This window comes from Porites lutea, chromosome 9 (assembly GCF_958299795.1).
Source record: "Porites lutea chromosome 9, jaPorLute2.1, whole genome shotgun sequence".
NCBI classification, from domain to species: Eukaryota; Metazoa; Cnidaria; class Anthozoa; order Scleractinia; family Poritidae; genus Porites; species Porites lutea.
The window spans coordinates 32,880,434-32,888,908 of record NC_133209.1 but is presented as its reverse complement, the minus strand read 5'-3'; positions in this window follow the sequence as shown (position 1 = coordinate 32,888,908).

Sequence of the window (8,475 nt, the reverse complement as noted above, 5' to 3'; positions counted from 1 at the left end):
GTTTAGGCTCTCGCGCATTTGCTTACGCTTACAATTGCTGCCTTAACGCGAGCCTGCTGTGGATATTCAGTATTTCTTTGGATTATTTATTCCTATCTACTTACTTTGTCAAATGTAGGCGAACCCAAATGGAGTTGAATTCCAAGAGACCATATCTAAGTTCAAGAGCGAAAAGAAGAATAAATTTCGTCGTTGCTTGTTTATGTTATCCATAAAACGCAAAATTACGCATCTTTACGTCGTAGTCGTGCAAAAATGGCAAAGAAATGCAAAAATAAAAGCGTGATGCACGTGCAAAGTTGTTATTGTGCTTATTCAACCTATTGTTTTGTTGAAGTTTTTGGTTGCCGTCTTGTCGTTGGATATTCTTAGTGATCACGTGGACGCGCATGATCGATGGAAAAGGAAACGGTTGCTCGTAGTGGTTTCTTTCTCATCGAAGCGTAGCGTCCGAACTGGAGAAACCACTGCTCGCAGGGTAATTCGGGGGCTACTACAATAAATAAAGTTTAGAGCTAGGGGCTTGGAAGGAGTCGGCGGGGGGAAGGGGGGAAGGGGGGAGGAGGGGTCGGGGGCATTGAGATACACCAGCTTACTTCTATATGAGAAATCGAATTCAGATCTCTTCGGGTATTCGTAAGTGAATTTTTAACACAGTCAGTGTCCTTTTATTAATACTGCTTTCAATGTACGTGCGTTCACTCGGGTTTCATTCAGTATCTTCTCATCACTTTCAGGTAACATTCTTGAACATTTTCTTGTGGGGCAGGAGAGTTGTGAATAATTTTGCCACTTAATGTTGAGTTACAGATGTGTTAATGTGTGACAACGTCCTTCATTTTGAATTGAAAAAGGAAATATATAAACTATATTTGATAACTGATGTAAAAAGACTGTCAAGCAAGTGAATATTCGGTTATGATCTTTTATATTAATAAAAATGAAACAAGATGAAGGTCTATGCATTAGTTAGTACGACAGACCTGAATCCTTGCGAGGATCTTTACATAAGTAATCTCCTTTCCCAGATTCTTGACTTTATTACTATTATTATTATTATTATTTATTATTATTATTATTACTTGATTATTATTGTTGATAGCGTGACAGTGAAACCAGCAATTCAAAGGCTAAAAATTAGGCTGCGTAGTGGATCGAGAGACAAGGATATTTTTGATGTTTCAATTTCTTCCCATTAATTCAGTAAATAAATCCAAATTTGTGTTTACTCCTCAGCTCCACCGACTCAGCTGCAAAGTTTACTTAGACAATAAAAAATCAGTATAAATTACAATTTATTTGTCCTGTTCACAGACCCTCACGTGGCGCTCTATTTCCTCTTCAAAGTCCGTGGAGTGCGCGGTACAGGCTACAATTTATTTTGAAATAAATTTTTGCCATTCAACGATCTAGAACTTGTTCGAATAAATGAAATTAACTAAAAAATAACTAAATGATCGACTAATATTAATTCTTTTATAAACCTCTAATGTCTTGGGGGACGAACTTTTTTAGATACATGGTTAAACCAGGATCGATATATTAATAGATTTTTGACTTGCTCGCAATCCCAAGGTAACAACGACAGCACTCGTCCGCTAATCCCTCCATCTAAACAGGCCGGATTTTCAGAGCCAGACTATCACCCATTCGACGAGTATTGAGGAGAAGGCACTTGATTGACATATATGGGTGAGTCACTGTAGGCTCCCCTGTCGCATGCTGTAACAGAGGTGTAGAAGCCTTCTCCTGGTTTCTGAAAAAGTAACATTGAAATCGAGTGTTGATAGATTGAATGCTAAAGCATTATAAATGCTTAAAATGATAATGATGATTTCAATAATCGGGATTGACGCAACCAAGAACGCAGCCCAGATTTCCATCCGCACAGGACAGCTAAACTTATTCGAAAAGAAAACAACCTCCCCCCCCCCCGGACACCCACGCAGCACAATCAACTTCGTTTGATGGTTTTCAACACCCGAGCTACCTGCTACTTAACCGCCGTTACTGCCTGGGTTGAGAACAGAAGTCGCCGGTAACAGAGGCCAATCCATTCTCCAGTGTCCTGCGAAGTTGACTAGAGTTCAACTTCACAAACGTGCCAGGGGAAAAGACCTGCCATGTTCCTTGCTGCCGGCGGTACGGACGTGTTTGTTCTCATATGTCAGAGCAGTATCACAGGCAGTCCTGGGGTGGTCAACAGCTAGAAATTTCCTAGCACTAAGGGGAGAAAGAGATTTCATAAACTCTTCGAAAGTCTGAAATCAAACGAGAGATGATTCCACTTACTGTTGACAGACGACGCAACGTAGCGTATCCACATTCCATCCTAACAGGTTGTACTGTTTCGTATTCACATCCTCCTTCTTCGTTTTCATCAGACACACCAGCCTGTCGTCTATGTTCATCCTCGGCTGGATTCAACAATGAGGTGTTCTTAACTCCAAGCTCAATCCTGGAGAGGTACAATTATACAAATTGCTGAAATCAGGAACCAATCTGATGAAATATATATTTTATTAATTTTTTTGCAGGTCCATACAGGACGTCCAATTCGGTGCCGTCGTCGTAGTAGTGGTAACCTTTATTAAGTGATGTTTATTGATTTTTTTGCCTTTTTTACATATAACTTATGAAGGGAAAAGAAGGTCTCAAGAAACTATGAAGGCTTATAGGTGAGACTCCCTCCTTACATTAGATTTAGCTGTTACTATAGTTATTTAATTAAATCAATATACTTATATAAATAAAGAACAGCATATAATAAAGTAATTTACAAACACATAGAAAAATATTAAGAGAACGTTGATTATCTAATAATTAGTAATAAATTACAAACGATTTATTGAGTATTCTGTAAAATAATTAAATATGAAGTGGTCTAATACACTTAGCTCATTACAGTATTGAAAGTATCGCTGCTGCTATTATCCAGGAATTGCCAAAAACAAAAATAAAAGAAACCCCAAAACACTGAGATATATTATATAGAAATATGAGAATATGTACACTACTAAAAATAAAACCATGTACAGACCTTTAATGTGTGACATCAACTTTTTTCAGGCTTTTTGTAAAAGCTACTTAGTTTAGTTTCATATGTCTCAATGGAGAGACATGAAACCGCGTAAAGGAGAGGTAAATCTGGAGAACATTTTTTGAGCCGTGTTTTCGTTTTTGTTTTTAAGATGGCCGCTATTCAGATTCAGAATGCTGTTTAAATGTAGTTGCAGATTCTCAGCAGCGCACGGTATTCGACACATATAACACAGACAAATCTCAAGGACGACAGAGGAGCTTTGTTACTACAAAATGTGTATGGTTACCGAAAAGTTCCATTTAATTATTTTGGATTTTATGAGTTTTTGCTCAGGGTCGATAAGCAGCCTCTTTTGAATCTACCTTAAGTCACTTAGGGAATGAGTGGGGTGGGGAGAGATGATCCTTTCTTTAACACAACTCTTAGTGGCCGTCTTGTAACTGATTCAACATGATGTGCACTGAATCCGGTCACAAAAGAGCCTTAGGAAAAGACAAACTTTAAGGCGGGTTCGTTTTGGATTTTGAAGTCCGTTTTTTGAAGGATGTTTTGTCGGTGTAAATGGACATACAGATATTTTGCACTTAATTGTTGTTCTGACAACTATGAAGTTCTTGCGGGGGTCAATTTAATAAAACTTTTACAAGCGTAATTTGCAGTTGTACTAGCGGCCACAATTGTAAATTACATTTTTAAAAATTTTGTTAAATTTGCCCCCGGGACTGTACTTTGGCAGGAGCTGTACCTTTCAGTAGTTTTATCCCTAATTGCAGCTGCTGAAAAAAGAAAGACAGCAGAAAGAGGAAAAATAAAAAAAAGATTAAGATTATTAGTTCGCAGGCTATGTTCTACGCTAACTTCCGTCGGTGAATATAGCAGTAACCAATAAGAAGTCTTTTCTTGTCAATGTTCTCAAATCCCTTTCATTCCAGTTATGATAATTGTTATTCTCAGCGTGCAAACACAATTTCAACGAAGACATATTAACGAGCCCCGGTTGAATCTCTTCAGTGCAACCTAAAAGCTTATAGTTTTAAAATAGAAAGAACAGAAGAATTTTCTTTAGCTTAAAGAAATGTTCGGGCCCAGAACATTTTTAAACGGAAAAAAAGGAAATCAATCGTTCTCGGTGAGTTACGGTATCGACGTTTAAATCAAAGGAATAATTGTGATGAGTTCCTTTTATGAATCATGGCAGAACACCAAATAGACTTCACTTGTAAATAAACATGGTAGATGTAGCGTGAGACGAAATTTTATTTTAGCATCCATCAGTGTTCATTAACATCTTATCAAGTAGTAGAAAGAATCGGATTTAGCTTCTTCCTGTATAACCAATTAAAATTTTATCGTAGTTTCTTCAATGTTTTATGGTCTGACACTGCCGCTAGGGTCACAGTGCGAAAAGGGTAAAACCTCGCATTAACGCATACAATGCCTGCACTTACACTTTACGTGCACTTTATTCATTGCCTACTTAATCGAATCAGAGGGTTTGAATGTTGATGATCAAATTTAGTGTTACGTACGATATGCTAAAATCTGAGTTGGCTAATAAAAACTTAAATAAAGCATTTTTCGGTTATTTATCTACCTTTTCTGATACGTTTGGTGCGTCCTTCTACCACTAAAATCCCAACAGTGACAGCTAAAAAAGCAACCGAGACTCCTTCTACCAAAACTGCTACCTTCCAGCAACTTAAACAGGCTGAGCTCTGCTGTACTTCATCGGTGTCTTAAATGTTAAAAATAAAACGTAACGGTTTATTATAGAGAAGCTTACAAATAAAGTTTCAGCGCGTCTATCTAGTTTTGACAGTGAAGTTGAAAAATGTAAATCGAAACCAGAAGTAACTTTCTTGTTGATTATTCTTAATTTTTTGTGTGACTGCACCAATGAAAAAAAGAACATTCCAAGCTCACCAGAACGGAGAAAAATACTATCTCCTGCTACTACTATCAGAAAAACTATATACCCAGACCAGTCAGCTGGGCATGAAAGCCAATTATGTCGTCCATTTTCATACGGCACCTGCTAAAAAATCCAGGAAAATAACTGCGTACTTTTCTTTTCGCACTTGTACGGCACTTTATATAAAGATTTGAAGTTGCAATTAACTTCCTTTCGAGAAAATTTCTTAAACAGGTTAGCCGAACTACTGCCTTATGGCAACAACAGTAAAAATATGATGGCATCCGCAATTATTTGCTGCGCAAAATACACCATCATAATTATTCTAAAATTGGCGAGGAACAGAAGGCAAAGGACGGTAATTTAACATCTATCGAGGTTAGCATGTTTCAGCTTGTTTTTAAACTAGGAATTATTTTGAATGAATAATAAAACCATAATTGGATTTGGCTTTCGCATGATCAGAAGAATTATGTAGATCTCTCTTGATTTCTGTGTTATCCACGCGCCTCCATTGGCCTTTGCGACTCAGCAGATGATACGCTATTCGATGTGCATAATTCTTTAGATCATAACCAGCAGCCTCATCCAATAATTTCTAGATAACGTATAGCCCGAGTGGCTAAGGTGCGTCTAAAGGGGAGGGAGAGTGCCACGCAGGCAGAACACCGATACGCCTTTGGATTCTAAGGCACTGTTACACATACTTACCAGTGGTTGAGAAAGGAAGGATGACTGCAGCAGGCTCCCCGTAAACCCATTTCTGCAACGACCCCCACCCCAACCCCCCAAAAAGGCGTTAGGAGACAGTTGGTGACACTGACTTATTCTAAGCAACAAGCATAAACATTTCCATCTACAGAAAGTTCATAAAATAAGACACACCAAAGAGACAAAAACTGATTAAGCGGTAATGTCAGTTACAAGTTTAAAAGAACATATCCAGTGGTGGCACAGTGTCAGTTTTTTTTTTTTTTTTTTTTTTGGGGGGGGGGGGGTATGTCTTGTTCGCAGTTTGCACTTGAGTACTTATCATCTTTACTATTGGTCTAAAGAACACTTTTGCTCAGTTATGAGCATTACAATCTCAATTTCTCATTTCACAAGCCTTCGGTAACCAACACGCTCTTTTCAGGAGGCTACTAAGACGAAAACGTTGATATATTCATTAAATCCCTATCCACTGAGAAACTCGCAACCCTTACATCTCTGCTATCTGGATAGTGTTGTAGTCATTTAAATAGAAAAAAGCAATTTTATCATTCTTCCTTTTTTCCGCACCCACGGCAAGTAAATGCACTATAAACAACTTGCCCAATAACGAGTCATTATCGGCCATAAAGGTTTTTGAAATTAGTTATAAAAAATGGCAGAATTTTACTAGTTCTTCTGCATGCCTCAGCAGTGTCAATAAAGTTACCCCATAGATACGACAGGACAGGTAATTGGATGAAGGGAGCAGGGGGAATTGTTACGAGTGTTCTCTTACCCCTTTAACTTCAGTTGCTGCTCTAACATAAGCTTTGTAAACTGTCTTACATGAAGGTTCCAGTGGAGCGTTCAGATAGCCACCATAAATTTCTCCATCGCTAACAACAAATTTTCTAGGAACCTGTTCTTTATCTCGCTCAAATCTGGCGGCAATATAATATCGATCCCCATTGGCCATTGCCTCTTTGTAGCCAAGGATATTGTCTGGCAAAGAGGATGTTAAACAACTGCTGACTATTTCGATCTTTTCTACTACAACCTCATGTGCACTGTAGAAAGAAGCAATAAGAAAGGTTTGCTTGGATGTTGACTGATTCCAGAAAAGGTTCCTGTTATGACTCCAGGTACGGTAATAAATATTTGTAGGAACAAGTGGATGAGTGGAAATTTACTTTCATAGGACCGGATAAGTATAACAAAGACCTCTCCGGTATGACCGGGAACAAACGCATGCGCACTTTCATATCACCCGACAGCGGCAGGCGTGAACAACTGTATCTTTAGCATTCATTATACTGCGTATTATTTGGCCCGACGCAAACTTTCAGACCCAAAAGAATGCTTAAAGTCATAATCTTATATCGCATGAAAGGGACTCCCAACAATGTTCTGAACTTGCAGCGCAGCGTGGGAAGGATACAACCCATAAGACTTTCTAGACCATGCGTAATGTGCGTGCGTGGTCCCAAAAATGTTCGAAGATCTGTGCAACGGATCCAACATTGTTGTGCTACGCTTTGGCGATCACGGAACCAAAGAATGTTGGTAGTCGTTGGCTTAAAAGTTTGACCAGTTTTAAACTTTGCTTAATATAACTACTCACAACAACATGCAACAACATGGAACACGGTGCACAAACGGATCCAACATCTAACATCCAGTAATGTTGCGTCCGTTTGCACGGGCTTAAGCGAAGTTTTTATTTAATTGGGGGTTTTAGACAAGTGCAAAATAGCAAATTTATATGTTCTAAATTTAATTTGTCCTTCATTAAAAACTATTTTGTTGTAATTGATTTTAATGTCATATTTTCATTTTATCATTACTGATATGGACTCACACTACTCTGCCATTATTATCTGGAGATGACGACAAATAGATCGTTATTGTACTAGATGTGACGTCACGACCATGGAGAACCTGTGGGGGTGGAGGTGCGGATGGAGCTGCAGGAAAAATATATTCCAAGCGAAAATTAAAATATATGATACTAACTCTAGTATAAGTATAAGCGTAGCATAGCTGATAACAGGGGTAAAATTGCTAGTTTACGACCTTATGATTTTCACAAAGGGCATTTAAGCTTTTCATAGCAAGAATTATCATGTCACTGAAAACGTCTCAAGGACGAAAGAGAAAGCTTTTTTTAAATCTTATGCCCACCAGTACTCGAAATGAAGACTGCTCTTCTTTTCATCGACCAAGACGACTAGGTCGTCCAATGCTACCATACTTAACAAAGATGTGTTCAGGAAGGCCCCGATTTCCGCAAAGATAGCTCCTGACTCATTGATAGCAGGTGCAGCTGATTGCAGTAACTGGAGATGTCTCTTGTGGGGATGAGACATCAGCGGAGGCCGTGACACTGGAGGCTCTGCAGCCAAACCACGCTGATTGTAATGCAAAGCCAATCATTAAACGGGAGGAGACAGCGTGGCCGAATGGTCAGCGCGTTGGACTAGCAATCTGGCGGTCCCGGGTTCGAATCCTGCTATGGTCACTTGCTGGATTTTAGCCTGTTCCAAGCGTTCAGATAGTGGAGAGCGGTGCGAAGTAAAGAAAGCGATGAAAAGTAGAGGGGGACTGGGGAGAGTTTTTCGCGCTCCTCTTTACTTCGCACCGCTCCCCACTATCTGAACGCCTGGAACAGGCTAGCTGGATTTGTTCTCGGTTTTCCCGAGTTCAAATCCGCGGCAACTCTTGTAAATAACCAACTGTTTTCCTCCTTCCAGTTGGGGTTTTTAATCCTGTTATGTTTTGTTTAGATTATTTGGTTCAAATTATTTGAGTGGAGTGGCTGTAAACTAGC